The 6,821-nt window shown below is 41.3% G+C and overlaps 1 protein-coding gene across 13 annotated transcripts in view; it reads right to left on the reverse strand.

The window, feature by feature from the left end:
- The window catches only part of BICD1 (BICD cargo adaptor 1), a 276,282-nt gene that overhangs the window by 104,437 nt on the left and 165,024 nt on the right, over window positions 1-6,821 (reverse strand). The window lies entirely within an intron of this gene.

Raw genomic sequence — 6,821 nt, forward strand, 5'->3', positions numbered from 1 at the left:
TGTTAAAATGGAATTATACTCAAATAAAGAATGAAAAAATATAGGGATGAGAAAGGAGAAGGTATTCAAGACAGCAAAATGCTAGATGAGCATCATCCGAAAGGAAAGGTACAGAAAGGGGGGTATTAATATAATTTACAGCTTGATTTGCAAATCAAGGGACTAAAAGTTAATCCCTCAAGGGACTGAGAGTTATTAGCAATAGCATTTTTGTTTATTCTTTAGGTATGTGTGTATAGTAGAGATCATTCTGATCCAGAGTCTTTGAAGCTTTAACAGGGTACCTGGACGGATTGACTTAGCTGTTTGTTTTTGTTGCTATAAAACACCTTTACCATCCAGAAAATAAAGGTTAGCCCAACTATTGGTAATGAAAAAGAAAGCTTAAAATAATCATGAATATAGTTACCCAAATGAAGTCTTTGATATATGTAACAGGATAAAAAATAATAGCTTCAGAGAAGTAACTGTTACTGTTTGTTTTTGTTTTTTAAGACAGAGTCTTGCTCTGTTGCCCAGGCTGGAGTGCAGTGGCATGATCTCAGCTCACTGCAACCCCCACCTCCCCGGTTCAAGCAATTTTCCTGTCTCAGCCTCCCGAGTAGCTGGGATTACAGGTGCGTGCCACCATGCCCAACTAATTTTTCTATTTTTAGTAGACATGGGGTTTCAACAGATTGGCCAGGCTGGTCTTGAACTCCTGGCCTCAAGTGATCCACCTCTCTCGGCCTCCCAAAGTGCTGGGATTACAGGAGTGAGCCACCGTGCCTGGCCACAGTTACTGTTTTATAAAGAGGTGAGTGGTAAACAGTTCTGGACATGGACCTGGGTTCATATATTGACTTACACCAAAACATTTTTGGGACTGTTAGTTTTCTTCTAAAAGTAGGGGGGGAAGTCCAGAGTTGTCAGAAAAAATGAGAAAGAATGTTTGAAAGCACTTTGTAAATAGTAATGAGGTACCCTCTTGAATAAGAGGTCATTTTTTTACCTGTTGCTTACTATGCTCACTACCTGGGTCCAATATACCCATGTACCAATCCTACATATGTACCCCCATATCTAAAATAAAAGCTGAAATATTTAAAAAAAAGAGGCAGTTTTTTAAAAAATCACTTAAAATCTTCTGTAGGAAATAACTGCATTGGAGAATGCTCCTTCAGAACTTTCTTTAGCATCAATAGCCATTTGAAGATTCTTTTTTTTTTCTTTTTTGCAGTTGCAAGATTTAATAGAGTGAAACAGTGAAAACAGAGCTCCCATACAAAGGGAGGGGACCCAAAGGGGGTTGCCGTTGCCAGCTCGAATGCCTGGGTTTATATCCTGATCCTTGTCCCTCCCGCTGTGCTCTCAGGCAATAGATGATTGGCTATTTCTTTACCTCCTATTTTTGCCTAATTAGCATTTTAGTGAACTCTCTGGTTGGGTGTGAGCTAAGTTGCAAGCCCCGTGTTTTAAAGGTGGATGCGGTCACCTTCCCAGCTAGGCTTAGGGATTCTTAGTCGGCCTAGGAAATCCAGCTAGTCCTGTCTCTCAGTCCCCTCTCTCAACAGGAAAACCCAAGTGCTGTTGGGGAGGTTGGCCAATGACTGCTCTAACTGCTTCCTGCTGAACTGGGGCATAGTAGGGGTTGTGTAGTTGAGATTTCCTCCGGAAGGGTGCCTTCCATGTCATTAACATTGGAGCATGGGCTAGCAGGCCGGTCCAGGGGTCTGCGGTGGATCTTAGTCATGGACTGCATCTGGGGCTCCATTTGAAGAACCATTTGTAGTTTTACAGTTTCAATTCTGGAAGAGACAAACGCTTTGGAGGTCCCTTCGTGGTCGCCAAAATGTTACCGGGGATCCTTGCTCACAGAGCTCCCAAGATGGTGGCGAGCCGCTTCCAAGATGGTGGTGGGCGGCTTCCAAGATGGTGGCAAGCCTCGTGTTCTCTGACCTGGGGTTCTTGGCCTCACGGATTCCAAGGAATGGAATCTTGGGCCATGCGATGAGCTATTAGAAGCTGTGGGTCATGGAAGAGAACCGTGGAACCCAGTGACTAGTGTTCAGCTCGATTAGGACGAACCCAGGCACTTAGCCGTGCAGGAACAATGGCAAGCTTTTAGCACGATCGGGAGTGGCAATGGGAGTCTCGCTGGATCAGGAGCACAGCGGACACCCTGCCGGATCTGGAGGGATGGGAGTCAGCGGCGGGATGGGAATCAGCGGCGGGTCTGCGACAGTGGCAAACAGCAGTGGTGGACGGCAAGCGAAAGCTCAGCTCCAGCCGTAACAAACATGGACCAGAAGAGTGCAGTAGTAAGATTTAATAGAGTGAAAACAGAGCTCCCATACAAAGGGAGGGGACCCAAAGGGGGTTGCCCCATTTGAAGATTCTTTGAAAAAACTAACAGCAGGCAGATGTGACTCTAACTCATCATATGAACAAGTTAGGATGAGGAGATACTGATTCCAGACCCAGAAATTATAAAAATATAGACGGTGACTAAAAAAAGTCTCACTCCCATCTTGTTCCACATCAGTCTACTTCCCATCCTCACTCCCAAACCACTGTTCCTAGTATCTTATCTATCCCGCCAGGGTTCCTTTATACCTTACTTATTTTCAAACTTTATTTATAGAGCCAGCTTATTCCTACATGAAAACCAACATAGTTAGCATAATTTTATAATGAACGAATCACTACAAAGGTATTTTATTTATACGTGTAATTTACAACTTGATTTGCAAATCAAGGGATTAAAAGTTAATCCCTCAGGGGACTGAAATATGAGTGTGTGTATATATCATATATCTAATGATAAACATATAGATCACTAGAATGTGTATCTCATATGGCGATCTTCAATTACAAGCATGAATTTATTTGTTTAATAAGCACTTACACAATGTTTACAATGTGCCAAGACTATTACAAGCACATTGTTTTAGAAATATAAAACTCTTTTAACCTTTTAGCCTACATAGCAGTCCTGTGAGTTGGACACCATTATTAGTCCCGTTTTACAGCTAGGCCAATTGAGGCAAGGGAGGTTATGTAATAATTTGCCAAAAGTTTTAGAATAAAATAAGTGGTATCAAGAGTCAAACCCAGACTGTCTAGTTCTAGAACATATGTTATTAACCACTATGCTTTGCTACTTCTAAAAATGCCTTATTAAAGTGATTTGTTGTTGGAATGGGGTGGCTAATGCTAATCAGATTATTGTTATCTCTGTCTTTAGGTCATAGTTTCCCTTTCTGTGTAAAATAACAAATTAATATAAATATAAATGCCTCAGTAAAATGGCCTCAGATTATGATTTAGTGGATACTATTTCTGAAAAATATATTGCTTTATTATTTTCAAGATGACTTCCTACAAATTCTTCAGAACTGATTCTGGAGCTAATGGTAGCAATAGCTGCTCACATTTTGAATATTCATTGCCTTTTAAATAACTTTCATAAGTAGAAAACCTGGTTACTGAAACAGAGCAATATCTGTGACCCTGACTATCAAAATGTGTTTCCAGAATCTTTCCTGTTCTGTATTCCATGACTGTGAGTACAATAGGGTAACTAATATAGAATTTCAGTTCTGATGTTCTTATTAAAGTTACAGACTTCGAGGTATTGATCTGTCTTAAGTTGGCTGCCACTCTGATTTTCTACAATTATATTAGAAGTCTAGAAAACTCAAAGATGTGTTTTTTAAGTAACTATATGTTAAATGTGATCAATTTTTTTCTACCTCTTACAATCTACATTAAAGTGTCAAAAAGAACTCTTCTTACCAAGGTCCCCCACGAAACCCTGCTTTCAAGCCTAAAAGAGCCTGAAGGCTGAAGAACTGGACTACTGGTCCCGGAAAAAGCCTGCCCTTTCTCAGCTGATTCTCTCTGAATAATGCCCACCTGCACACTGGGGGAAGAGGGTGGAGCCAAGAGAAGTTCACGCTTGTTCAGCGGGGAGGAGCCTGGCCTCTTCAGTTCCTGTGTGGTGGCCTGGTGTTCAATCTGTGAGGTGGAGGGCCTGTTGGCAAGACTCCCTCTCGCTTTGCTGAGAGTTCTTTTTCCTTTTTCCTTTTCACCCAATAAATTCTGCCCCTCACCCTTCTATGCGTCCCTGAGCCTAATCTTTTCCGGTTGTGTGACAAGAACCCGGTTTTAGCTGAACTAAGGAGAAAGTTCTGCAACAATGATAAGGATGAAATGGACTAGCTAGTGATTTCTACTATGTTATTTAAAGTCTGAAACTGCCTTGAGGCACCCTCTATTAGCTGGTCATTATTACTGAAATTTAGAGACCGCTTGGTACGTGGTTTAATCATCCAGTTTTAGCAATGTGACGGGGGTATAAAGGCTTTTCTGTACACTTGTATCTTGGCTTCCCTGAAAACAGATATCATGCATGCATCTTGGTGGTTCACACCCAAACACAGAGCACACCCAGTGAGCCTGAGGAAAGGCGCTGCTCGCAGGAGTCTCAGCCCCCTCTGTGTCTGCTGGCACTTGCTTTCTCCCGCTGTACCTTATCCTCCAGTTTATACTCTACCAGTGTACCCTTTGGAATCTTGTGAGTCTTTTCAATGATCTGACTCTGTGTCACTACTCCAATTTCAGTAAAAGCAAACAAAAACAGAAATCGAGGCTATGAGAGCAGAGTGCAATAATGATGAATTCTGGCAGCCACCCAGGAAGACACCATTGAAAAGACAAGGTCCTGCCTCCCTTACGTCTTGCACACTCATGATGCTGAGCCTGTCAGTGACCAAAAATCAGACTACACAAGTCAGCCAAAAGTGAAACAGAGGTGTCAAGCATATGAACTGCATCTGAAAGTTTTTGCCTTCCTAAGAATACTCTTAGGCCTCTTCTTCACACACTCCAGAGCAATAAGAAACATTTGGGATTGAATTTTCCTATAAACTATATCTTTGCAGATAGACTTTTAAAACCAAATAAAGTCCTGTGGGTTTTTCTTCTTTTTCTTTTATATGAACATAACAACTGCTTCACTGTCATTACTTATTTTCCAATCTAAACCCTCCACAAGAGTCTAGAACACCATGTGACTCAAAATAAACTTTTCAATCAATTACAAGGCCATTGAAATGAAAAATCTTGATTTTTAAAAATGTTGTAATATGTTTCCTTAACCACATTGTGGCAGGCCAGGTCTCACTAGTAGCTGAGATTACAGGTGCACGTCACCACGCCCGGCTAACTTTTTGGTATTTTTAGTAGAGACAGGGTTTCACCATGTTGGCCAGACTGGAATAAACAAGTTTTATTGTCAGTCTGAAGAAATTCCCCAGGCCTCCACACACAAGTTTATTGGAGGTCTGAAGGAACTCCCCAAACCTCTGTGATTTAGCAGGAGACAAGATAAGGGTAATCACCCCAGCACCTGGACCCATTTAGATTAAGTAAATTTACTGAGGCTCCAGAGAAAGGTCTTCAGGACTCAGACCTTAGCTATAGATTAGAAGAAGTTAATCACTTATGTCTTTAGATGAATGCACACTTATATGTAGACATACAGCTTGGAAGGTTTATAAGCTCTGGAAAACTTTGTAATTTTGAGTTGCTGTGGTGATAATTTCCAGGCCTTCTCCCTGTAACCAGATGCAAAAATAAAAACTCTCTTCTTCCCCAGTTTGTCTGCATCTCATTATTGGGCCAGGAGAAGTAGCAGCCTGACCCTCAGTTTTGTCCAGGAGCAACATGTATATGATTTATACATTGGAAAGAAATTTCTCAGTCATAAAAGAAATAGTGAAAGAACATTATGATTTAACAATATATAACTAATATGTAATATTAGTGGTTGGGAATTAAATATGGCATAAGTAGTTAAATAAAAAGTAACTTGTAGTACATGTTTTACTAAAATAATGGGCAAACTGAGGCCCAGAGAGATTAAGGAAACAGGTAGATCATAGAGCTAAGAAATGAGAGATGTAGGTTTTGACCCAGGAACCCCTAAGTATGAGCTCCTTTCACTAAGACATCTTGACATTGTCTCTTGGCTTCAGGCAGTAAGTAAAAGAAAAACAGATGGAAAGGAAACAATAAAATATGCAAAGAGAAAATGAAGAATTCTCTGAAAATTATCAACTTTAAATCGAGATCCAGGCAACAGGATTAAAATACTGAGCACAAAGTTTGAGGAGGGTCACCCAGGAGGACTCCAAAAAGATGGGGTTAGTGCTCTGAAGCAGTGAGGTTTGAGGATTGTTTATACAGGCAAGGTCTGGGGAAGCTTAACAGGATGACAGCATTTTCCACACAAGGTTAGTGCACAGTCACAGCAATCTGACTGGTTTTAGGCAGTGATTCCTTTGGGGGAAGGGAGTATTTAACATTCCACATTAAGGATGTAATAATCAAGGGATCTTTTATCTCAAGTGCTATCTGGTCTGGGCCAGGAACAATAAAATAGGAAGGAAGTTAATCTATAACAAAAGGTCAGTAATTAAGGTCATGGTCTGTCACTCCCCACTCAGTCTCCCAGTCAACCTTCTTCAGGCCCTAACATCTTTCAGAAGCCCCAAATAGACGAACTGTGCATTTTCTTTCACAAAATCAAAGAGATAAGCGCCTCATTTTGGGGGCCTCCAAACTGGGGAGAGGGCTGGAAGCACTGTGGAAACAGAACTAAGGGGCCATAGCCTCCAGCTCTGAGCGAAGTCTCATCTAGTTCAAAGAAAGGACACTAATTCAGGGAGAAAATGGAGTGTTTGTAGGATGAGAACATGCTTTCTTTCCTTGGAGACTAAGTTCCACATAGGGGCTCCAAGTCTGGCTCCCTTCCCCCAGCCCTGGGAAAGAATTTT

Source organism: Pan troglodytes, chromosome 10, assembly GCF_028858775.2.
Source record: "Pan troglodytes isolate AG18354 chromosome 10, NHGRI_mPanTro3-v2.0_pri, whole genome shotgun sequence".
Classification (NCBI taxonomy): domain Eukaryota; kingdom Metazoa; phylum Chordata; class Mammalia; order Primates; family Hominidae; genus Pan; species Pan troglodytes.